This window comes from Schistocerca serialis, chromosome 2 (genome assembly GCF_023864345.2).
Source record: "Schistocerca serialis cubense isolate TAMUIC-IGC-003099 chromosome 2, iqSchSeri2.2, whole genome shotgun sequence".
NCBI classification, from domain to species: Eukaryota; Metazoa; Arthropoda; class Insecta; order Orthoptera; family Acrididae; genus Schistocerca; species Schistocerca serialis.
This window is the reverse complement of record NC_064639.1, coordinates 692,920,017-692,947,149: the sequence shown is the minus strand read 5'-3', so window position 1 is coordinate 692,947,149 and position 27,133 is coordinate 692,920,017. Positions and strand designations below refer to the sequence as shown.

Sequence of the window (27,133 nt, the reverse complement as noted above, 5' to 3'; positions counted from 1 at the left end):
TGCCGTACCACATTTTTGTTTTACTGGGTTTCGCCTTTAGTACTCATAATAATGAACACGAAGTCTCCTTTTCTCAGGAATGAATCCCTTTGACTGCTTGTATTTTGGGGGTTGTATAACAGCATACCGGTGTTATTTCTAATGTTGATCTCGTCAACCTGCCTTTCTACACTGATATCATCTTCGTTATGACCAAATGACTTATAACATTCAGATGGCCCGCATGATTAGTCAAATATTTGACTTTGCAGCTGCTATCTGCAATCAAGGTTACTTAAGTGCTGACATCTTGTATCTTGTTACTCCCTTGCCTTTTCATGTGGTGTAACGTGTTAGACTGTGGTGTTACTTGCAAATACATAATGTTCTGCATGATGGCAAAAAAGTCTCGTAACGTATCTGAAGCATAACACGACGCACATTAAAGGACAAAATGTTTCTTCCAGTCCGTTTCCTCCAATGACTGAACTTATAGAAAAAATCAAATTTGATCTCTTCTGACGCGATCGACAAATCACGTTTCTTACATTCTTACTATAACCAGAGCTTTTGCCTCACTCTGAACATTAGACATCAAACCAAAGAACAAAGCCTGGTTGTCCGCTCTTTCGTAAGACTTCGGCTCTTCTCGTGAGAGACCAGATAACGTTGAAAACTGAAAATGTAGTTGAGACACAAGTGATGAAACAATGTGGATTCGTAATGGTAATACACGTTTCAGTAGCTAATGTAAAGCTTTAGAATGGTTAACTGCATAACATTATGTCGCCTTTTCACCGCATCCCCGGCGGAGAATCGTCAACTACGATTTTATAATACCATACCAACATGAGTGTCGATAACGTAAGATCGACAGATCGATAATTGACGCACATGTTCGTTTGTGTGTAAACAAACTTGTGTCGCGTTGTGAAAGGTAGAACATAACAGTGAATGTTTTGTTGAAAGTGTACATATTTCAGTCGTTTGCCGTGCTGGTGAAAAACCTATAACTATTGTTCGCGAATAAAGGTATTGCATTTAATATTAAGCACTGTTTTGAGGTTGTGTGTACAATCTGTACTATAGATGTTGTTGTTCTCTTAAGTTCGAAGGCCGGCTTGAGGCACCTCTCGGTACTAGTTTATACTGTGCAAGCCTCATCATTTCCACATAACTACTGCAACCTGCATCCATTTGAACCTGCTTACTCTATTCAACCATGGGTCTTCATCTAAAAGTTTTACATCCATCCGCCCCCCCCCCTCTCCTCTCCACCCCCCCCACCCCCCACCCCCACCCCCCGCTTATTTCCAATATCAGTAATTTGATTCAGTATCTCCATAGCATTCTTCAGAAGCACCACATTTCAAAAGCTTCTATTCCCTTCATGTCAAATCTTCAGCATTCTTCTGAAGCACCCAATTTCAGAATCTTCTATTCCTTCCTTGTCTGAGTTACCCATTGTACACATTTCACTTCTGTACAAGGCTACACTCCAGACAGGTACCTTCAGAAAAGACTTTATAACACTTAAATTTGTAATACATGTTAACAAATTCCTCATTTTTGAGAATGCACTTATTACTATAGCCAGTCTGCATTTTGCATCCCTGCTATTTTGGCCATCATAAATTATTTTGCTGCCCAAATATCAGAACTCGTCTGCCACTGTTAGAGTCTCATTTCATAATATAATTACCTCAGTATACCCGATTTAATTCACATATGTTCTATTATCCTTGATTTACTGTTCTTGATGTTCATCTTATAACTCTTTTCAAGGCACTACCAGTTCTGTTCAGCTGCTGTTCCAGTCCTTAGTCGTATCTGACAAAATTACAGTTTCACTGGCAAACCTCAAAGTTTTTATTTCTTCCTCCTGGACTCTAATTCCTGCTCCATATTTTCCTTTTATTTCCTTTGCAGTTTGCTCAATATACAAATTGAATAACAATGGTGATAGGGTACAACCCTGTCTCATGCCCTTCTCTGTTATGACTTTTATTTGATGGCTTTTGACTTATGGTTTCCATACAATTCCATACAAGTTGGAAATAACCTTTCTGTCCCTGTATTTTATTCCCCCCCCCCCCCCCCCCCCCCCCCAACCTTGAAAATTTCAAAGAATTTTTGTATTTGATTTGGTTTATGCAGGTGGTTAAAGCAGCAGTGGTCATTGCCCACACTGAAACTGAGTTTATTGTTCCAATTCTCTCCCTGCCATACTAGTAAAGTCACCCAGGCATAAATGGTATCACTTCAGGCAAGGGAGTTACCTTCATAGTCTCAGATGTTATTGAATTTAGCATATGTTAAAATTCAGGAGTAAGTAAGAAACATGTATTTTTTTTTGTTTTCTCAAAAAAATTCCTGCCCTGAGATACAGGCCTCCAAGGATGACACTGTGAACACCATTTTGAAGATGTTAATTTCGGACAATTTTTTAAAATGCTGTATCTCTGTAACAGTTCTAGATGTTTTGTTAGAGTTTTTTTTATTTGAAAGATAATTGCTTTATGATTACAATGGTATCCTCCATTTTGACATATCTGTCAAAGTTCTTCTGCTGTCGCCGTTTGAATTCTTTTTTATAATTAGATAATATTTTTAACTTTCAAGGATAATGTTTGTCTTAACTGAAGTTGTTTCTTACTAATTTCTTTGTTCAATGTTTATTTCTATTGCTTTGTTGCAGTTATTTCTTATCACTTTCATTGTTGCAGATATTTCTTACACGTTTTTGTAGTTTCTTGTCAGTTTCTTTGTCATGGTTGTTCATTGTATGTTTCTGTATTGTAGGTGTTCAGTGCTAATTTGTTTACTGAAGAGGTGTCAAAGAAATCTGAGACTATCCAATGAGTTCTGTATTTTCGTGAGGCATATCCCAGAGTTCTGTGTCTTTGTGAGGAATTTGCCAGTTGACACAGTTGTAGTGTGTTTTGTGAAAATAACTGTTTGAAATATCTTCTGACTTGGGCCACAGGAGAGTGAAATGTGCTTACTATTTGCATATCCATAAAAGAGTGATATATAAGACAAAAGAAAAAAAAAAAGAAAAAAAAACAGACTTTTTTCAGGTTGGGAAAAAGTGTTCTCATTTGAAGATTGTTTCAAAGTGAAGATGTTTCCAGTGATGACTGTTTGTGTTCTAATTGTTTTGACAGAATAACAACAATGATAGTATCTGAACAAGGTGAAGCCTCCCATGGTGCAGATGGTGAAGATTTTGCATCAATAGGGGAAGAATTAAATACCATGAACCAGTCACCTACAGAGGTAGGTGTTACTCCAGTTAGATACCGTGGCCAGTGAAGTTGACTCATAAGCATCAAGAAAGCACATAGAAATTACTAAAGCTATGGATGATTGCAATACAGCAAACACTCTTCAAAGCAGAAATTCTGTCTTCAGAAGAAAGTGAACCTGAGCACTCTTGCACCTCTTGCCAGGGATTTTTCACAAATATCAATTCAGCTATTATGGTCATACTGTAGAAGCAGTTCAAGTTCAAATAGTGCAGTCATTTTATCTGGAAGGTAAATGGGACTGTTCTTGCCAGAGTGCCAACAAAAACGACACTATAACTTTAATAGTTGAAGGTCAAAAAGTTGTGAAAGTGAAGAGATAACTCGCAGTATTAAAGAAACTTTTGCAATTTATAAGAGCAACTATACTACTTCACATATTGGAAGATCGAAATATTATGCACTACGACTAAGTGGGTTGTTCCACACCCACCTAGAGATGTCTGTTTATGTGTGTGCTGCGTGAAGTTTGAAGTTGGTGTAGTAACTTTGAAGAACTTACTGGAACACATGATATATGACGCCTTGGTTGGTTGTGTGAAGTCATTGGTAGTCTGTGATGTAAAGCAAGAGACTTGTTTTGTTTCAAGAATGTTTGTGACTGCCCTGGAAAGGGAGGACTGTCTTTACAGACACTTGGCCTGGAAGATGTTGCAGATAACTCTGCAAAAATTACATGAATGCGACATGGGGGGAAAATAAACTAATTTAAGAATACTGGTACCTTTGACAGTTTCATTGATAAACTTGGTAAATGGTCAGTGGAAGCAGTAACACACCAACATCGGAAGAATTTACAAGAAGAACACATTGCAGAAGTGAAAGCATGTGTACAGGCTGAAGAACTATGTAAAGTGCTTCACTGTGATTTTGCTGAGAACTGGTCTGTAACTCTCCCACAAGAAGTACAAGGGTATCATTGGAGTAATGACTAGGTTTCAATTTTTTACAGGAGTGACATATATTCAAAACAAGACCACACGCTATGCAGTTATAAGTGATGATTCAGCACATGCTTTACTAGCAATGTGCAAAATTCTTCAACTGCAAACAGGGGCAGAGAAGATCATCATTATTTCTGATGGTGCTCCTGCTCATTTTAAAAACATTACCAGCTGTTTGGTTTGAGTAAGTCGCTTGTGCTAACTGACTGGGTAAACGGTGCTACTGGTCACGGGAAGGTGCCTTGTGATGGTGTGGGAGGCCTGCTGAAGCACAGTGCTATAAAACATAATCTTTCCTGACCAAATACAGCTGTGATTCAGAATACTGAGATTTTGATAAGAGTCGTGAAATATTACACATCCACAGCCTTCATTCTTTTGTCCAAAGAGGAAATCGAAGAATTCCATGAGCAGAGAAAAGAAGAATGGTCCAAACAAACTACTCCTATGAAAGGAATTCGGAAGACACATTTTCGGACTCGAGGTGATGGGTGAATTCATATTGCATGCACTTTAAAGAGCAAGAAAGAAGAAATTTTGTTTGTTCGGCCAACATTTCAGAAACAGCAGGATAATATTCAGATTCACAACTTGAGAAGGGAATGTTTGTGGCGTGTGTGTTTGCAACGCCACCTAGAAACAAAGCCTCACAACACCTGCTGTGACGTCATGGCTCTGCGGCAGAGTTCAGAAACTAGCAGTGAAGTAGCACAAGGGAATGCACATTCGCTATTTAACTAACGATAAAAGCAACGAAAACAATGAAATCTACAATTAAGGGAGTACTGCATACTGTATCGCCTAGTTTGTAAATGAGAAATTGTGGCTTAACACGATTGAGTGAAAAAGATTTATATAAATGTTGGATCCTGTGTCTTCAAAGGCAGTTTATGTAGTCACCACTACCTAATTTTTAGGATTTTAAGCACTTATAGCGTCACCTTGCTGCTGATTAGATCTTACAATTAGGTAAAAACGCAATATTTTGACTACCTAAGGAATAATGATTTTCCTTGAACATGAAAAAAATACACTAGGACCTTCAAAATTTGTCTACAAATATTATAAACCATTTATCCTATTTTTTCAGTCACCACTACCTACTTTTTAGGCGACGTAAAATTTTAAGCACTTACAGCATTACCTTGCTGCATATTCGATTTTATAATTAGATAACCTTCCACATGATAGTTTAGACTACATAAGTAATAATGATTTTCCTTGACTGTGAATAAAATTGCACTAGGACCTTCAAAATTCACCACAAATAATGTAAACCATTTATCGAACTTTTTTCATTTTTTAACTTTTGAAAATGGGACATATGATACTTAACAAGCTTCACTTTAATAAGAAAATTTTGATTGTAAAAACTGTACACACATATGCGCAGGGGGAGATCCACAAAATATTTGACAAGTATTGAGAGAAACAACAAATTTCCAGAAAACATTTATTTCCCAATTTGTTGTGACAAGGAGTCAGATGTCAAGACTTTTTCATTCTTTTATAAACACTTACATTTTTTTTGTCACACTCACATCATTTATTCGTTTTACAAAGTTGTTTAGTAAAATATTTGCACTGCAAGTCAATATACAATTTATGATTGATTCAAGAGTGTGATCTTTTAAACAATGGAAACCAAGAAATAAGTCTTTTGGCACATTAATGGCGGCTTTTTTCACAAACACATTTATTTGATTTACTTGTTACACGAAGAAACTTTCCTTTTCTTTAAGAATTTTTTGTTGTGTTAAGTATACATAGGAAACACATGTGACTACATCACTGCTTGGGTATGTTAAACCTCCTCTATCATTTGCCACTATCAAATCATCTGCTTGTCTTGTTTCTTCGGATGTTACAAACTCTTTACAATATGGACAATTTATTTTTTGAAGCACTTGGTGTGAGCGATAACCTGATATATAATGGAGCAATGGCCAAGTGTTTTCCTCTATTTCATCATCATCATTATCATCAACTACTACATTTAATAGCTCTGGGTTATCGATATCTGAAAAGTCTGGGATTCTACAACCAGCAGCATCAACATCAATAGGCCTTACACCAATATCACCAAAACTTTGGACTTTAATACAAGAGAAAACATACTCTGGGCCCTTAATTTTCCTTCTGTTTCAAATACCAGCGTTAGCAATACATGGTAATTTCCCCCATTAAGTTGGCGGTATTTCCCAAACCTGTCTGTATTTTCCCAAGGAGCAAATATGTTCTCTTTTTCTCACACAGCCAGTATTCACTAAAATCAATCAAGGCTGCAGTAGTATGTTTGAGAGCAAAGTGTGTTTCTCTGGTCAATTTCCTTCCTCCATTGCAATCTTCCCATGAACACAACCATGAGAGAAAGTTTCTCAAAAAGTCATGAGTATGTTTTGAATTGAGAGTAATCGGTTCTTGGTAAACATTCCTTAGCCTTTTACCCTTGCCGGCCGGTGTGGCCGTGCGGTTCTAGGCGCTACAGTCTGGAGCCGAGCAACCGCTACGGTCGCAGGTGCAACAACTGTCATGTTATTAAAAATACGCAGTGCTAATTTCACATTTTGCCATTCAAAAGAATTTGGATATAATGACTTAAGTGTTAAAGTGCTGCCATACTGCAACGGTTCACCTTTTTCTAGTAAATGTAGTTCCTTCAGTGCTATAACAGAAGCTAGACCTCCCTTCAAGCTGTCTCTGAAAGAAGGAAAGCACATAATTTGGTCCTTTTCGTTAAACCAGTTGTTCCGTATACATTTTAAAATATGTACAGTATCCACAAAATAGTAAAGTGAGCGGTCTGCAGAAGTCTGCGCAGGATGAACATATTTTATCTGTACACTAGGGGGGGGGGGGGGGGAGAAAATTGTGAAATAGCTTTCTTATTAATAGCATTATTGTCAGCAACTACTCCTACTACCTGAAATCCCACTGCTTCTAGTTTAATAATTAAATGTTTAATAACTGAGAACAGAACATCACCTTGAATTGTGTGAACTGGGAGAATATGCACCACATCTTTGTACACTGAATCCATACTCTGGATCATAAAAACATAAGCACTAGTTGCACACAAAAACACATCTGAGTTAAAAGCACCACCTACAACATTGCCACCTTTATAGTCAAGTTGTGACTTTAAATGACTCTCATCCATCAACAGGAAGACAGTTTTGTCATTCACAGATAAAGCAACAACTTTTTGTGATATGTAATTGAGAAACTGCTCACTCTGCTGCTCAATGATTGGGTTAGTTGGAAGTTTACTGCAAAGTTTTGACAAAGTACTGGGACTTGGAATGGAAAAATTACTAGCAGTTCTCAAAAACCTATATGCGTGTGGACTGATAGACTAAACTAATGACCATAAAATCATTTAATCACTCCCGTACCTAATCTGTGTTGGACTTTTAAATCTTAGAAATGAAACTTTTTCCTTCAAAAATTTAATTTTATGTTCACTATCTGGTAATTTTTCTAACAGGTTGTCCAAAATGTCTTCAATGCAAGACAAACTTGCCTCAACTGGAGCCTCATTTATATAAAACATCACATACAACTCTTTCAAAATATTACTAACTCTGTCAGTATCACTTACTTGCTTTGGTAATTTAATCTTACCAGCACACTTAAGCTCAGCTTCCTTCACAAATGCACTTAACACTAAATCACTATTTATAACGACATGACACACAACACTTAGAAAAAGATAAGGAACATCCTTTAACAACACAAGACACAAATTGTTTGATTTGGTTACTGTGACCCGGTCACTGTGCTTTTCACAATCAGATAATTTTGATTTAAACTCTTCTAACCTAGCAAATGAAATCTTCTCCACCATTTTTGTGTGTGATTCCACACTCTGCTCAATGACTTTCTCAAGTGCTTGGTTCTCCAAACGTTCACGACGACTCTCTGGATCTTCTCGAGCTGGTGCTTGTTTTGAAGATAAATACGTAGGGCATCCTGGCAACTTTGATGGTACAGTATCTGCAAATAGATAGAGATAAAAACATGAGATTCATATAGCAATTTTTCATGGTGTACTTGTCTGTGTTACATATCTAACAATATCGTAAGAAAATTAAGGAACCTGTACATTAATCTGTAAACTGATTGCAAGTATTCTTTACGATAAATTTTCACAAACCTTTCTTTAAACGTAGACGGTCCAAAGGTGCTGTAAGGAGTTTGCCAGTTTTTGGGTCGTAAGCACTGGTAATTTTCTCAATGTCGTCTGCATTGAAATGCAGTTCACATATCTGAAAAGAAGCATATATTTTACTGTTAACGTAAAGGCAGAATGTAAACTGACAAATGAAATCTAACTGAGGACTGCATAAAGTGAGCTTAAAAGTATTATGCTTCATTATAGTCAGGCTATTGATTTGAATTTTCAGTTCTGTAACATAACAGTATTAAAAAGAGTAACCATATAGAAATAAAGTTAAATTACAGATACTTACAATGGACTGTTTACTGGGTTCCCAGTTTTTCCTATGAACTGCAGCGATCCATTTCAATTTTAAGGCTTCATCAGACGGGAATGAAAAGACGCTAACTTTTGGACTGTTGTCTTAGTTTCCCCTACAATAGGGAATACAGCACTTGTGTGGCATTTTGAGCAGATGCTCAATAACACTTAATCGTATATAACAGTGAGAACAAGATTTCTGCCACAAATGTTATGAAAACAAAGCCATGCTTTCAAATACTGCTACAAAAACAAACCCATGCTGTGACCACGTTTCCAAACACCGCTTCAACCACAGATAGCACTGCTCAGCCGCAGAACGCTGACGTCACAGCTCCCACAGAATTGTGTGTGTAGGCTTTGTTTCTAGGTGGCATTGGCGTATGACCGTGACTGGTGGATTAAAGAGATTATAGACATTAGCTATGAGTTAAACAAAATTGTAGTGAACTTTATGCTACCACATGGACCAGCTGCTGGATGTAGGTTTCCAGCCATCATTGCTCACAGTGTTTTGAAGACTGTAAGTGCTACCATACCTATTGGTTCAACAGGAAGGCATTACCCTATATCAAAGGAAGATACTGAAGCAGTGGAACACATATACATCATTTTAAAAAAATTTCCAAAATTCACATCTTCAAAATGGTATGCGCAGTGTCATCTTTGGAGGGCTGTATCTCGGAGCAGAAATTTTTTTGGAGAAAACAAAAAAATAACTATTCCTTACTTAGTCCTTCATTTTAACATATGCTATGTTCAATAACATCCAAGACTATGAAGGTAATATTTTTTCTTAGCCTGCCTGAATTGATATAGACTATGCCGCCAGGACCCTTAAAGAGTTGTAGTTTGTTATGAGACAACACAGTTTCTTCGGGTACTGATGACTCAAATATTTTGGCCTCCAGTGCTTCAAATTGAAACACTAAATGTGATCCGGTTTCATCCCCTTTGCTACATAGTCTACTCTTAGGGACAACCATCTCTATACCCACTGTGTGCAGATGTTTCCTGAAGTTCCCTTGGTCGGTCATTGATACTACAATGAGTTTAGCCTGTCTCAAGCTCATGATTGCAGAACTTCTTAGTCCAATATTCCCCATGCTCATGATTGCAGAACTTCTTAGTCCAATATTCTGCATGCTGCCTCCTGATCCGTCTACTCACTTTTGATTTTACTGTACTACCATAGTGATGGTTAAGACAGGTTTGGTGTCACCACTCCTGTCCTTACCAGTGTATCAGCTTGTTCATTGCAACTACTGCCAAGTGGTCAGGGACTGACAGCATGTTTTCTCTGTTACTTACCCTAAGTCACACAAGGTCTTCATGGCATTCTGTAATGATCTTTGATCTCTTTGCAAGGGCCAAAGACAGTTAGTAAAGTTTTTTCTTATTTTTCCCTGTCTTCTATTCTTTTGTATTGACAAACGTTATAAGTACACAAACCAAAAATACCTTTACAGTTAAAACTGCTTATAGATGGAGGACTAAGATAATTAACGACACAGACAGAGGTTAATGCTATGGATGTCAGATATACTAAATTTAAAACACATCAAGTAAGTTGTGAAGTATGTTTAATGGTGTTGATAACAATCTGTGCAAGCTTATAGCCTCATAGGAAGGATTATTTACTTTTTGGATTAGGACACAAAATGATATCGGTAGCCTATATAACAGCATTTCATAAAATTAAATGAACTGGGAAGACAGTTTGTAATGTTTCCCCAAGTGTTAATGGATTTTGCAACGTGTTTTCCCGCAGTAGCGCAGAGATGATTTTATCGCTGGCAGTAGACACTGTGATTACAATGAAGTTAATATCTCTGTAATTGGATTATCTATGTAATTTAAGTGAACAAGGACTCACAACTTTTTTGTTCTCTCTCTCTTCCTTTTCAGCCATTGTCTGGTACGGTTATAAAATATATTGCTTGGTCTATATTATGCAGAGATTTTGTTATTTGTGCTCATTTTGCATAATAATAACTATTTATTTTCGCTGTGTTTGTTATTAAGACTAATCATACCTTTTTTCCTCAACTTTTTTCTTTTCATGAATTTGATGATTAAATGTGGCTTACTTTGTGTGGGGATGTCTGTAAGTGAATGATCACATATTAACGGCACCAATCAGTGTAGTACATCTGGTTTGCTGTCAGAATAGAACCTGCATCTAAACTTCGACTTTTCACGAAACGAAGTCCGATAACTTTTAGTCGTAAATCACGCCCCAAAATTATACTCGCCAACAGACAATCCCGGTAGAGGAGTCTAGCTACGAAAAATATCAATCATTGATATCTGGCAAAGTGCATTAAAATTTCAATATTTAAAAATAGCTTTACATAATTTTTCAAGTACTTAATTTTCTTACTTTAATTGACGACTCATTTAGCCAAAGAGAATCTTAATTTGATTCAGCCTTGCATTTGAGTTCAAGCATTTTAAAAGCCAAAATAATATAAAATTAAATACTAATTTCAAAACCCAATAATAATAAATAATAATATAAAGCCACCATTAAAAGTTGTCAGTGCATTAATTCACACATTGTGTTCTATAAATCTCATCATGAAGGATAGCATTCAGGGATGTGGAAACAAGCAATTCATAGCGTACACTGACTGACAGAAGCATCAGTTGTGTTTCTGAGACGTATATTAACAACCAGTTACAACTAGTGTTAATCCGCTCCTATTGATGATGATGTGTATTAACTTACTTAACTATATTGCTGTATTTCTATCAGGAAAGCAACTACTTTGGGAAAGCTGCTGTTTTACGTAATATTTATACACATACTGATATATTACTGTACACAAAACACTGCCAGTTGTCTATAAGTTCATTGAGTGTTATTTGTTAAGTGGCCCAGTCTACAAGATGCTCCCAGCTAACCAACTTCAGGTGTGACATTTTTTCCAATGTAATCACAATTTTTGCACCTTAACAGAAGTGACACCACAATGAGTACTTCTGATAGATTAAAACACACACTTTTTCTGTAATGTAAGTGATTGTAATATCAGTTTTGTCGATTTTAAGACATTTTGACAGATATAGGCAAAGTAAAGTGCATTTGGTACTTTTGGCAACTTGAGAGGCTGCTAGCATAAATGGAATACAGGAAATAGATAGGTTGCAGTTTATGTAGTTTGAGTCAGTGAAGTGCATTAGCAGGAAGGACAGGACTTATGAGCATGTCAGTACAGGTTTATCAACAAAAAAGCAAATTGTGTTAATACCTGATTAGGGTTAATAATGAATAAGGAAATAGGAATGTGGTTAAGCTACTATGAACAGCATACTGAATGCATTGTAGTATCTAAGATAGACATAAAGCCAACACCTGCCACATTAATACAAGTTTATGTGTCAACTAGCTCCGCAGCTGAAGATGATGTTGAAAGTATGTATGATGAAGTAAAGGAAATTATGCTGCCAATTAAGGAGAAAAAAATTAATCATGATGGGTGGTAGAAATTTGATGATAGGAGAAGAAGAAGGAGGAAAAATAGTAGGAGACATGCAGTGGAGGAAAGGAATGAAAGAGATAGCTGTCAGATAAAATTTGCACACAGGCTAATTTAATCATTACTAATACATGTTTTAAGAATCATGAAAGAATAATGTGTGTAGGGAAGAGACCTGAGGACACTGGAAAGTTTCAGCTTGATAATGTAAAGTTGAGACAGATTTTGAAACCAGATTTTAAACTATAAGACATTTCCAGGTACGGATATGGATTCTGACCATAATTTTTTGTTTTAAAACTGGAGAAATTGCAGAAATGTACAAAATCAATGAAATTGAGATTGGTCCTGACTAAATTGAAGGAACCAGTGGTTCTTGAGAATTTCAAAGCGATCATCAGGCAGTGTTGGACTGAAACAGGGGAAAGGAATACAACAGAAGACAAATGGATAGCTTTGAGAGATGAATAGGGAAATTGATAGAATGATAGAAGCCAACCTTGGGGAATATCAGATTGAGTTGCAGAGAAATGTGCAAATCTCTGAGGCAGTGCCAAATCTACGACTGGACCTGGAAGATAAGTTGAAGAAAGGCAGATCTACATTTACAATATTTGTATATTTTAGGGAAAGATTTGACAATGTTGTCTGGATTACATTCTTCAGAACATTGAAGACAGTGAGGATAAAATGTAGAGGGTGAAATGTTATTTAGAACTTCTACAGAAAACAGACTGAAGTTATAGGAGTTGAAGGATGCGGAAGGCTGCAGTGGTGGAGAAACAAGTGGGGTGGGGCTGTAGGCAGTCCCTAATGTTATTCAGTGTGTACCATGAGCAAGCAGTAAAAGAAACCAAGGAGAAATTTGGAAGTGCAATTAAAGTTTAGGGAGATAGAAATAAAGACTTTTGAGGTTTGCCAATTGCATGTGAATACTGTCGGAGATTTAGATTAGATTCAGTTTTCATTCCATAGACCCAAAAATGAGAAGATACTCATGGAAGTGGAACATGTCAGAAAGTATAATATAAAAAATCTAGAGCATTTGAATGTAATACTCACTTCTCTGATCATTGATCAGGAGACTGTCAAGATATGCGAATACATTACAGTAAACTGGAACTGCTATTATTTACAGAATTAATATACTATCAAAATGAAACATAGTTATGCACTTTTAATACATTTATCATACACGAAACACCTAATACTAGGAGCACAACTGGATAATATGCATGCTTTCTTTTCATGTGGGACAGCCAAGTATGAGATAGGCACTGTAACCAGAAGGAGTGGCCCACACATAAGACACTACAAGCCAGGTTGTCAAATGTGTTCAGTGATCATATTGTCATTTGAGAAAAAAATAATTTTCGCTCCACTCCATATTTATTCCACTCCATATTTATTCATCTACATCTACATCTACATCTACATGGATACTCTGCAAATCATATTTACATACCTCACAGAGGGTTGTTATTCCAATCTCGTATAGCACGCGGAAAGAATGAGCACCTATATCTTTCCGTATGAGCTCTGATTTCCCTAATTTTATAGTGGTGATCGTTCCTCCGTATGTAGGTCAGCATCAACAAAATATTTTCGTATTCGGAGGAGAAAGTTGGTGATTGGAATTTTGTGAGAAGATTCTGTCGCAGCGAAAAACGCGTTTCTTTTAATGATGTTCAGCCCAAATCCAGTATTGTTTCTGTGACATTCTCTCCCATATTTCGTGATAATACAAAACATGCTGCCTTTCTTTGAAATTTTTCGATGTACTCCGTCAGTCCTATCTGGTTAGGATCCCACACCACGCAGCAGTATTATAAAAGAGGACGGACAAGCATAGTGTAGGCAATCTCCTTAGTAGGTCTGTTACATTTTCTAAGTGTCGTACCAATAAAATACAGTCTTTCGTTAGCCTTCCCCACAACTTTTTCTGTGTGTTCCTTCCAATTTAAGTTGTTCGTAATTGTAATACCTAGGTATTTAGTTGAATTTATGGCTTTTAGATTAGACTGATGTATTGTGTAACTGAAGTTTAATGAGTTCCTTTTAGCACTCTGTGGATGACCTCACACATTTTGTTATTTAGGGTCAACTGCCACTCTTCGCACCATTCATTTATCTTTTCTAAATCGTTTTGCAGTTTGTTTTGATCTTCTGATGACTTTATTAGTCAATAAATGACAGTGTCATCTGCAAACAACCGAAGACGGCTGGTCAGATTGTCGCCAAATCATTTATATAGATAAGGAACAGCAAAGGGCCTATAACACCCCTTGGGGAATGCCAGAAATCACTGACTTTCCATCAATTACTATGAACTGTGACCTCTCTGACAGGAAATCATAAATCCAGTCACACAACTGAGACGATATTCCATAAGCACGCAATTTCACTATGCGCCACTTGTGTGGTACAATATCAAAAGCCTTCCGGAAATCCAGAAATACTGACTCGATCTGAAATCCCTTGTCAATAGCACTCGACACTTCATGTGAATAAAGAGCTAGTTGTGTTTTACAGAAATGCTGTTTTCTAACTCATGTTGACTGCGTGTCAATAGACCATTTTCTTCGAGGTAATTCATAATGTTCGAACACAACATGTGTTCCAAAATTCTGCTCCACATTGACATTAATGATACGAGCCTGTAATTTCATAGATTACTCCTACAACCTTTCTTGAATGGAATGTCCTGTGCAACTTTCCAGTCTTTGGGTATGGATCTTTCATCGAGTTGTATATAATTGTTAAGTATGGAGCTAATGCATCAGCATACTCCGAAAGGAACCTGATTGGTATACAGTCTGAACCAGAAGACTTGCCTTGTTAAGTGATTTAAGTTGCTTCACTGCTCTGAGGATATTTACTTCTTTGTTACTCATTTTGGCAGCTGTTCTCAATTCGAATTCTGGAATATTTACTTCGTCTTCTTTTGTGAAGGCATTTCGGAAGGCTGTGTTTAGTAACTCTGCTTTGGCAACACTGTCTTCGATAGTATCTCCATTGCTATCACGCAGAGAAGGCATTGATTGTTTCTTGCTGCTAACATACTTCACGTATGACCAGAATCAGTTTTGTTGTGGAAACTGTTATAAGCATCTCACATTGAAGTCTGCGCTAAATTTCGAGCTTCTGTAAAAGATTGCCAATCTTGGGGATTTTGCATCTGTTTGAATTTGGCATGATTGTTTCGTTGTTTCTGCAACAGTGTTCTAACCCATTTTGTGTACCAAGGAGAATCAGCTCCGTCATTTGTTAGTTTATTTGGTATAAATCTCTCAATTGCTGCTGATACTATTTCTTTGAATTTAAGCCACATCTGGTCTATAGTTATATTATTAATTTGGAAATAGTGGAGATTGTCTCTCAGGGAGTCGTAAAGTGAATTTTTATCTGCATTTTTGAATAGGTTTATTTTTCACTTATTTTTCGAGGATTTGGGGATTACAATATTCAGTCTTGCTATGACAACCCTGTGTTCACTAATCCCTGAATTGGTTTTGATGCTCGTTATTAACTCAGGATTATTTGTTGCTGAGAGGTCAAATGTGTTTTCACAACCGTTTACTATTCATGTGGGCTCATGAACTAACTACTTAAAATAATTTTCAGCAGATGCATTTAGCACAGTTTCGGGTGATATTTTATGTGTACCTCCGGAATTAAACATGTATTTTCGCCAACATATCAAGGGTAAATTAAAGTCACCGCCAACTATTATCGTACGAGTCAGGTACGTGTTTGATATCAAACTCTAAAGTTTTCTTTGAACTTTTCAGCAACTGTATCATCTGAACTGGGGGGTTGGTAAAATGATTCACTTTACTTCATTTCAATTTAACTACTTCTGACAGCAACAAACACGCCACCGTCAACCGTGTTTAGCCTATCCTTTCAGAACTTTGTTAGGTTCTTCACAAACATTTCAGCTGTGCTTATATCTGGCTTTAGCCAGCTTTCAGTGCCTATAATGATTTGAGTGTCAGTGCTTTCTATTAGCGCTTGGAGCTCTGGTACTTTCCCAACACAGCTACGATAATTTACAACTGTTATACCAATGGTTCCTGTATCTGCACCCTTTGTGACTGAAGCCCTTCTTGTGTTTTCCTCGAGACCCTCTAACCTAAAAAACTGCCGAGTCCACGCCACACAGCCCCTGCTACCCGTGTAGCCGCCTTGTGCGTAAAGTGGACGCCTGATCTATTCATCGGAACCCGAAACTCAACCACCCTTTGGCGCAAGTCGAGGAATCTGCAGCCTACACGGTCGCAGAACCGTCTGAGCCTCTGATTCAGACCCTCCACTCGTCTCTGTACCAGAGGTCCACAATCGGTCCTGCAAATGGTCAGCTCTGCTTTCATCTTGCAAGGAAGACTGGCAGCCTTTACCACTTCTGTTAGCCGCTCGAAACCAGAGAGAATCTCTTCTGATCCAAAGTGACACACATCATTGGTATTGACGTGAACAACCACCTGCAGTTGGCTGCACCCTGTGCTCTTCATGGTATCCGGGAGGACCCTTTCCACATTTGGAATGACTCCACCCGGTATGCACACGGAGTGCACATTCTTGTCAGCCAAGTCCCTAAGGGGCCCCGTAACACTCCTAACATTGGAACTCCCACCCTCTACATCTACATCTACATCTACATGATTACTCTGCAATTCACATTTAAGTGCTTGGCAGAGGGTTCATCAAACCGCAATCATACTATCTCCCTACTATTCCGCTCCCGAACAGCATGCGGGAAAAACGAACACCTAAACCTTTCTGTTCGAGCTCTGATTTCTCTTATTTTATTTTGATGATCATTCCTACCTATGTAGGTTGGGCTCAACAAAATATTTTCGCATTCGGAAGAGAAAGTTTGTGACTGAAATTTCGTAAATAGATCTCGCTGCGACGAAAAACGTATTTGCTTTAATGACTTCCATCCCAACTCGCGTATCATATCTGCCACTCTCTCTCCCCTATTACGTGATAATACAAAATGAGCTGCCCTTTTTTGCACCCTTTCGATGTCCTCTGTCAATCGCACCTGGTAAGGATCCCACACCGTGCAGCAATATTCTAACAGAGGACGAACGAGTGTAGTGTAAGCTGTCTCTTTAGTGGACTTGTTGCATCTTCTAAGTGTCCTGCCAATGAAACGCAACCTTTGGCTTGCCTTCCCCACAGTATTATCTATGTGGTCTTTCCAACTGAAATTGTTTGTAATTTTTACACCCAGGTACTTAGTTGAATTGACAGCCTTGAGAATTGTACTATTTATCGAGTAATCTAATTCCAATGGATTTCTTTTGGAACTCATGTGGATCACCTCACACTTTTTGTTATTTAGTGTCAACTGCCACCTGCCACACCATACAGCAATCTTTTTCAATTGCCTGGATCTTGCAGGCTGAGTGGTTTCCTCTGAAACAGGACAGGCGACAGCATCTGGCTCAGCGACAATGTCAGCCACGGACAGCACCTGAAACTTGTTTGTCAGACAAACCTGGGTGGCCTTATGTGCAACTGCCTGGGAAGTCTTTCGCCGCCTGCTTCGCCCCAGGGCGACCTCCCACTCGACCACAGGTGAGGGGTCAGCCTCAGTGCGAGCAGTAACTGGGTTGGCCACCAGTGAGGACTGATCGGAGGACTCTAACGTGCTGGACGTCCTTTGGCTCCACACGGCCGGCCCACAACAGTGGTGCGCATCCACTGCAGCCTCAAGCTGTGTAACTGAAGCCATCACAGCCTGAAGCTGAGAGCAAAGTATCACCAACTCAGCTCGCATCCGCACACAACAATGACAGTCCCTGTCCGTACTAAAGACCGTGGACAACTAAACTATGCAGGTAAACGGACTATCGGCACATGCTGCACAACTCTACTGTAGACCCTGACAAAAACGCACGAACTGTGTCTAGTAATACGCAGATATTCAAAAACCTAACTACCGAAGCACTCAGGTGAAACTAAATAATTTGCCCCTCATTAGGAACTTGTAATATGTCACAAAATTGTTTTACTTTCTGATTCAAACGAAAATGCGAGAACTGTGGCCATTAGATATTAAATTTACATGCAGAAATTCAAGAAACTAAACTATTAAAGCACACAGATGATATAATAAAATTCACTCCTGGTTAGGAACTCGTAAATGTCACAAAAGCGGCTACTTCCCTGTTACTGCATCTGTCTCAGTCAGGTGCTACTGCCTGAATTGATTAGTTTGTTAAGTATTAGATAGAGGTGGTGATTGCTTCCAACATATAGCCAGTGCTCTTCCTGCTTTGTCCCTTGGGAAGATCAAGAAAGGAGTGTTTAATCAGCCCTAGATTCGGGCACTGTACTTGATAAACAATTTATCACTAAGATAAACATTGAGAAAAGAGCTGTGCAGGTGTCATTTGTGGCTGGTGTGGTTCCTGAAGAGGGGCAGCAGCCTTTTCAGTAGTTGCAAGGGCAACAGTCTGGATGATTGACTGATCTGGCCTTGTAACAGTAACCAAAACGGCATTGCCGTGCCGGTACTGCAAGGGGAAACTACAGCCGTAATTTTTCCCGAGGGCATGCAGCTTTACTGTATGATTACATGATGATGGCGTCCTCTTGGGTAAAATATTCCGGAGGTAAAATAGTCCCCCATTCGGATCTCCGGGCGGGGACTACTCAAGAGGATGTCGTTATCAGGAGAAAGAAAACTGGCGTTCTACGGATCGGAGCGTGGAATGTCAGATCCCTTAATCGGGCAGGTAGGTTAGAAAATTTAAAAAGGGAAATGGATAGGTTGAAGTTAGATATAGTGGGAATTAGTGAAGTTCGGTGGCAGGAGGAACAAGACTTCTGGTCAGGTGACTACAGGGTTATAAACACAAAATCAAATAGGGGTAATGCAGGAGTAGGTTTAATAATGAATAGGAAAATAGGAATGCGGGTAAGCTACTACAAACAGCATAGTGAACGCATTATTGTGGCCAAGATAGATACGAAGCCCACACCTACTACAGTAGTACAAGTTTATATGCCAACTTGCTCTGCAGATGACGAAGAAATTGAAGAAATGTATGATGAAATAAAAGAAATTATTCAGATTGTGAAGGGAGACGAAAATTTAATAGTCATGGGTGACTGGAATTCGAGTGTAGGAAAAGGGAGAGAAGGAAACATAGTAGGTGAATATGGATTGGGGGACAGAAATGAAAGAGGAAGCCGCCTGGTCGAATTTTGCACAGAGCACAACATAATCATAACTAACACTTGGTTTAAAAATCATGAAAGAAGGTTGTATACATGGAAGAACCCTGGAGATACTAAAAGGTATCAGATAGATTATATAATGGTAAGACAGAGATTTAGGAACCAGGTTTTAAATTGTAAGACATTTCCAGGGGCAGATGTGGACTCTGACCACAATCTATTGGTTATGACCTGTAGATTAAAACTGAAGAAACTGCAAAAAGGTGGGAATTTAAGGAGATGGGACCTGGATAAACTAAAAGAACCAGAGGTTGTACAGAGATTCAGGAAGAGCATAAGGGAGCAACTGACAGGAATGGGGGAAATAAATACAGTAGAAGAAGAATGGGTAGCTTTGAGGGATGAAGTAGTGAAGGCAGCAGAGGATCAAGTAGGTAAAAAGACGAGGGCTAGTAGAAATCCTTGGGTAACAGAAGAAATATTGAATTTAATTGATGAAAGGAGAAAATATAAAAATGCAGTAAGTGAAACAGGCAAAAAGGAATACAAACGTCTCAAAAATGAGATCGACAGGAAGTGCAAAATGGCTAAGCAGGGATGGCTAGAGGACAAATGTAAGGATGTAGAGGCCTATCTCACTAGGGGTAAGATAGATACCGCCTACAGGAAAATTAAAGAGACCTTTGGAGATAAGAGAACGACTTGTATGAATATCAGGAGCTCAGATGGAAACCCAGTTCTAAGCAAAGAAGGGAAAGCAGAAAGGTGGAAGGAGTATATAGAGGGTCTATACAAGGGCGATGTACTTGAGGACAATATTATGGAAGTGGAAGAGGATGTAGATGAAGATGAAATGGGAGATATGATACTGCGTGAAGAGTTTGACAGAGCACTGAAAGACCTGAGTCGAAACAAAGCCCCCGGAGTAGACAATATTCCATTGGAACTACTGACGGCCGTGGGAGAGCCAGTCCTGACAAAACTCTACCATCTGGTGAGGAAGATGTATGAGACAGGCGAAATACCCTCAGACTTCAAGAAGAATATAATAATTCCAATCCCAAAGAAAGCAGGTGTTGACAATGTGAAAATTACCGAACTATCAGCTTAATAAGTCACAGCTGCAAAATACTAACACGAATTCTTTACAGACGAATGGAAAAACTAGTAGAAGCCAACCTCGGGGAAGATCAGTTTGGATTCCGTAGAAACACTGGAACACGTGAGGCAATACTGACCTTACGACTTATCTTAGAAGAAAGATTAAGGAAAGGCAAACCTACGTTTCTAGCATTTGTAGACTTAGAGAAAGCTTTTGACAATGTTGACTGGAATACTCTCTTTCAAATTCTGAAGGTGGTAGGGGTAAAATACAGGGAGCGAAAGGCTATTTACAATTTGTACAGAAACCAGATGGCAGTTATAAGAGTCGAGGGACATGAAAGGGAAGCAGTGGTTGGGAAGGGAGTAAGACAGGGTTGTAGCCTCTCCCCGATGTTGTTCAATCTGTATATTGAGCAAGCAGTAAAGGAAACAAAAGAAAAATTCGGAGTAGGTATTAAAATTCATGGAGAAGAAATAAAAACTTTGAGGTTCGCCGATGACATTGTAATTCTGTCAGAGACAGCAAAGGACTTGGAAGAGCAGTTGAATGGAATGGACAGTATCTTGAAAGGAGGATATAAGATGAACATCAACAAAAGCAAAACAAGGATAATGGAATGTAGTCTAATTAAGTCGGGTGATGCTGAGGGAATTAGATTAGGAAATGAGGCACTTAAAGTAGTAAAGGAGTTTTGCTATTTGGGGAGCAAAATAACTGATGATGGTCGAAGTAGAGAGGATATAAAATGTAGGCTGGCAATGGCAAGGAAAGCGTTTCTGAAGAAGAGAAATTTGTTAACATCCAGTATTGATTTAAGTGTCAGGAAGTCATTTCTGAAAGTATTTGTATGGAGTGTAGCCATGTATGGAAGTGAAACATGGACGATAAATAGTTTGGACAAGAAGAGAATAGAAGCTTTCGAAATGTGGTGCTACAGAAGAATGCTGAAGATTAGGTGGGTAGATCACATAACTAATGAGGAAGTATTGAATAGGATTGGGAAGAGAATTTTGTGGCGCAACTTGACCAGAAGAAGGGATCGGTTGGTAGGACATGTTCTGAGGCATCAAGGGATTACCAATTTAGTATTGGAGGGGAGCGTGGAGGGTAAAAATCGTAGAGGGAGACCAAGAGATGAATACACTAAGCAGATTCAGAAGGATGTAGGTTGCAGTAGGTACTGGGAGATGAAAAAGCTTGCACAGGATAGAGTAGCATGGAGAGCTGCATCAAACCAGTCTCAGGACTGAAGACCACAACAACAACAACAACAAGGGACAATGTTCTTGGTAATAAAGAAGTTGCTAATTATGAAAATTTCATAGCTGACATGTTGTCATCATTTCGTGTCCTGGGATGTAGTATGACTGTCAAACTCCATATCCCATACAGAACAAAATCTCTCTGAAGTAATTCACAAACAGAAGAGCTTGAAACAAAAATTTCTGCCTAAATAGAATGTTTTAGGTAGTTATAAGTCACTTTTATCTAACTGCAACCTTCTTCATGGTGGGTTTGTGTTTCAGTTTACGTTGTGTTTCTATTTAATTTCATTCAATTTGTAATGTCCAGTGAAGTTCAAGAGACTAAAATCAAATAGTTATACATTACGATTTAATGATAAAAAAATGAAATATTGACATTTAGTGATTAAAAAAAAAAATCTAGAGTTGTAGAAAACAAGTAGGTAAGAACAACTGCCGATAGCAATGCAACGGGACGATAGTAAGGAGCAAACCTAAGCCAAAGGCTGAGCAGACTTGTGTGCGCTTGAATTTGTATGCACAGTGGCCTGATTGGCTAACTTCAATGCTATAAAAAATTAAGTAGCCTAACTCTGAAACAGTGCAACATGTCGAATTTTTTTCTTAACAATTATTTCTCAGCATGACCTTCACACCAACACTCTTACAAGCTTTTCATACTGTTTCTGACCACCCCAATACATTAATTTTATACAATTACAGTACTATTTCTAATGATAGCGATTTTTCCATCCCTGTGATGTGGAAGCTATGACTCCTAGATTACAAAAAAATCTTATTTATTTATTTTTTTAAGGAATTTAATGTATTGTAATTTTGTATTGGGAAAAATTTTCGCCAGATGCTACGGTTTACAAGATATTCAAGAAAAACCTAAAAAAGTGGCCTTTACGTGCTCTCTCCCCAACCCTCACCCCCATGCTCACAACTCACCAGCCAAGATTTTTACATGTTGTCCATAACACTCTCCCCTACCACTGTACCAAAGTTTGCAACTACACAAACATTTTCCCCCAGGCAACGGTTTTTAGTCTTAGTTGTCAGGGATAGTATTCATTTAGTTTCTTTCTTTTCATTTGCTTCTGTGATGAAATGAATTGTATCTGTGCTTTTACTGTTTCAATTAGTGTATACTAACTTACTCTTAAGTTCTTAACATAAATTTTAGTGCATTTTCATAGTGTGAGCTGAGTTTAAAGGGCAGTAAAAAAAGAAAAAAAAAGTGAAGTAGCTTAGCAGCAGAACTTAGACTGCATCCAGTGAGTACTTAGGTTAGTGGTACATTGTTTGTGGTATGGACAAAAATTTATTAAAGATGGATATGGTGTGGACCTGTTAGGTACGGATGCAGGGGGAATTGCCTACTGTCCATAAACAACTGGAAGCAGTGCTGGCCACAGTCGATAGGTTTCACACTGTAGTTCTAAGCGTGATGGCATTGGGGCACCTTAGAAGAATACTGTGGCGTGTCTGCAGGCTATAGTGCTGCCTGTGATCGCTGATGTTGCGGTGTCTTCTGAGTTGCACATTCCAGCCCATCAACTCTTACTGTACTTGAAGGTGAGTGGTGAACAGTGGCAGCATCCCAAATCGTTGCGTGGGAGGTGTTGGCCACACAGCTGTCTCCTTGTGCCTTAGAAACAGGTTTGAGGTATTGCCCACTGCTGAAAGTACACCTGAGCTGCCACGAGGTGTCTTGTGTATTGTTACTGTGTCCGATCTTTCTGAAAGGTCCAAGCAAGTGCAAAGGGTGGGACTGCTTGTCCTTGGATGCTCTAATGTTAGGCGAGTGCAGGAGCCCCTTAGGGAAGTAACATGCAGGTCAGGAAAGGAGGTCAGTGTCCGCTCAATTTGCTGGGTGGTCAGACCTAAGATGTGGAGGAGGCACAGCTGGCGGCAGATGAGTGCACAGGGTGCACACACAGCTGAAAATATCAGCTCACATCGGCAGCTGCTTGGGTTCAGAGACCATCCTTGGTACCTGCTCTGGCTGCTCTGTTGAAGGCAGTTACCCTTGCTCACAAGGCAGAAGCATTGTTCCCAGAACAACTCATGGTCCTCTGTTTTGGAGCCAAATGAAAGCCATAAATCAGAGGCTCAGATGATTCTGTAATGATCTTGGATGTGGATTTCTTGATCTTTGCTATCAAGTGGATAATTGTAGGTCCCTCCTTAATAGTTCCGGCATGCACTACATACAGGAAGCTACAACTAAGATAGGCGCAGTCTTATCGTGTGCACAGTAGATTTTTAGGGTAGAGAAATCCTTAAGATAACATACATTTTGGTTTCAGAAGGGAAGACTATAACCCCCTTAATTGAAGAGGGTAGCATTTATCACTGCAGACTGGAAAAAACATAATGTTTATACAATATTAATTTATTGCAGGAGTGTCTTTAGGAAGGTCCCAGAACTTGTCTCACTTATAAATGGTAACAATGCCTCCTAGCAGTATGGACAGAAACCTGTCTGAAACTGGGTGTTAATAGCAATGAAATTCTAAATTCAAGCCAGAAACATCCTCCAGACTGTAGCTAAGCCTTATCTCCAAAATATCCTTTCTTCCAGGAGTACTAGTCTTTTACATTATGCAGTGAAATCTCTGTGGAATTTGGGAGGTAGGAGATGGGATACTGGCAGAACTAAAATTGTGAAGACCTGTCGTGTGTCACGCTTGGTTAGCGCAGCCAGTAGAGCACTTGCCCATGAATGGCAAAAGTTCCTGTTTAGTGTCCTGGTCCGGCACACAGTTTTAATGTGCAGGGAAGTGTCATATCAAACACGGTCATCAGATGTTTTTATGGGCCGGGTGCCACAGGTGCAGTAGTGACTGCACTTTGGAATGGAAATTTGGAGAATATTTCATGTAAATTTCTTGGCCATATTGTAGTATTAGGTAGAGATTGCAACTTACCAGCTACAGATTGGAAGGCTCAAGTGACCGAGGTGGATGGTTGTTGTTGTTGTTGTTGTGGTCTTCAGTCCTGCGACTGGTTTGATGTAGCTCTCCATGCTATTCTATCCTGTGCAAGCTTCTTCATCTCCCAGTATCTACTGCAGCCTACATCCTTCTGAATCTGCTTAGTGTATTCATCTCTTGGTCTCCCTCTACGATTTTTACCTTCCCCGCTGCCCTCCAATACTAAATTGGTGATCCCTTGATGCCTCAGAGCATGTCCTACCAACTGATCCCTTCTTCTAGTCAAGTTGTGCCACAAACTCCTCTTCTCCCCAATTCTATTCAATACCTCATCATTAGTTATGTGATCTACCCATCTAATCTTCAGCATTCTTTTGTAGCACCACATTTCGAAAGCTTGTATTCTCTTCTTGTTTAAACTATTTATTGTCCATGTTTCACTTCCATACATGGCTACACTCCATACAAATACTTTCAGAAATGACTTCCTAACACTTAAATCAATACTTGATGTTAACAAATTTCTCTTCTTCAGAAATGCTTTCCTTGCCATTGCCAGTCTACATTTTATATCCTCTCTACTTCGACCATCATAAGTTATTTTACTCCCCAAATAGCAAAACTCATTTACTACTTTAAGTGTCTCATTTCCCAATCTAATTCCCTCAGCATCACCCGACTTAATTCGACTACATTCCATATCCTCGTTTTGCTTTTGTTGATGTTCATCTTATACCCTCCTTTCAAGACACTGTCCATTCCGTTTAACTGCTCTTCCACATCCTTTGCTGTCTCTGACAGAATTACAATGTCATCGGCGAACCTCAAAGTTTTTATTTCTTCTCCATAGTTTTTAATACCTACTCCAAACTTTTCTTTTGTTTCCTTTACTGCTTGCTCAATATAAAGAGGGAGAGGCTACAACCCTGTCTCACTCCCTTCCCAACCACTGCTTCCCTTTCATGTCCCTCGACTCTTATAACTGCCATCTGCTTTCTGTACAAATTGTAAATAGCCTTTTGCTCCCTGTATTTTACCCCTGCCACCTTCAGAATTTGAAAGAGAGTATTCCAGTCAACATTGTCAAAAGCTTTCTCTACGTCTACAAATGCTAGAAACGTAGGTTTGCCTTTCCTTAATCTTTCTTCTAAGATAAGTCGTAGGGTCAGTATTGCTTCACGTGTTCCAACATTTCTACGGAATCCAAACTGATCTTCCCCGAGGTCGGCTTCTACCAGTTTTTCCAATCATCTGTAAAGAATTCGCAGTAGTATTTTGCAGCTGTGACTTATTAAACTGATAGTTCAGTAATTTTCACATCTGTCAACACCTGCTTTCTTTGAGATTGGAATTATTACATTCTTCTTGAAGTCTGAGGGCATTTCGCCTGTCTCATAGATCTTTCTCACCAGATGGTAGAGTTTGTCAGGACTGGCTCTCCCAAGGCTGTCAGTAGTTTTAATGGAATGTTGTCTACTCCCGGGACCTTGTTTCGACTCAGGTCTTTCAGTGCTCTGTCAAACTCTTAACGCATTATCATATCTCGCATTTCATCTTCATCTGCCTCCTCTTCCATTTCCATAATATTGTCCTCAAGAACATCGCCCCTGTATAGACCCTCTATATACTCCTTCCATCTTTCTGCTTTCCCTTCTTTGCTTAGAACTGGGTTTCCATCTGAGCTCTTGATATTCATGCAAGTGGTTCTCTTTTCTCCAAAGGTCTCTTTAATTTTCCTGTAGTCAGTATCTATCTTACCCCTCGTGAGATAAGCCTCTACATCCTTACATTTGTCCTCTAGCCATCCCTGCTTAGCGATTTTGCACTTCCTGTTGTTATCATTTTTGAGACGTTTATATTCCTTGTTGCCTGCTTCACTTACTGCATTTTTGTATTTTCTCCTTTCATCAATTAAATTCAGTATCTCTTCTGTTACCCAAGGATTTCTACTAGCCCTCATCTTTTTACCTACTTCATCCTCTGCTGCCTTCACTATTTCATTCCTCAAAGCTACCCATTCTTCTTCTACTGTATTTATTTCCCCCATTTCTGTCAATTGTTCCGTTATGCTCTCCCTGAAACTCTGTACAACCTCTGGTTCTTTCAGTTTATCCAGGTCCCATCTTCTTAAATTGCCACCTTTTTGCAGTTTCTTCAGTTTTAATCTACAGTTCATAACCAATAGATTGTGGTCAGAGTCCACATCTGCCCCTGGAAATGTCTTACAATTTAAAACCTGGTTCCTAAATCTCTGTCTTACCATTATATAATCTATCTGAAACCTTTTAGTATCTCCAGGGTTCTTCCATGTATACAACCTTCTTTTATGATTCTTGAACCAAGTGTTAGCTATGGTTAAGTTATGCTCTATGTAAAATTCTACCAGGCGGCTTCCTCTTTCATTTCTTAGCCCCAATCCATATTCACCTACTATGTTTCCTTCTCTTTCTTG

The 27,133-nt window shown here is 38.8% G+C and overlaps 1 protein-coding gene across 3 annotated transcripts in view; it reads left to right on the top strand.

Annotated features, from left to right (window-relative positions):
* Positions 1–576: 576 nt before the first annotated feature.
* Positions 577–27,133, top strand: part of LOC126457828 (protein N-terminal asparagine amidohydrolase-like) — a 139,330-nt gene continuing 112,773 nt past the window's right edge. Inside the window, exon 1 of one of the 3 annotated variants that reach the window (XM_050094457.1) lies at positions 577–705. The gene's annotated coding sequence lies outside the window, so the exon portion shown is untranslated. Of the gene's footprint in view, positions 706–776; positions 1,012–27,133 lie in introns of those variants that run through there. The other 2 variants (XM_050094458.1, XM_050094456.1) reach the window with 2 other exon arrangements.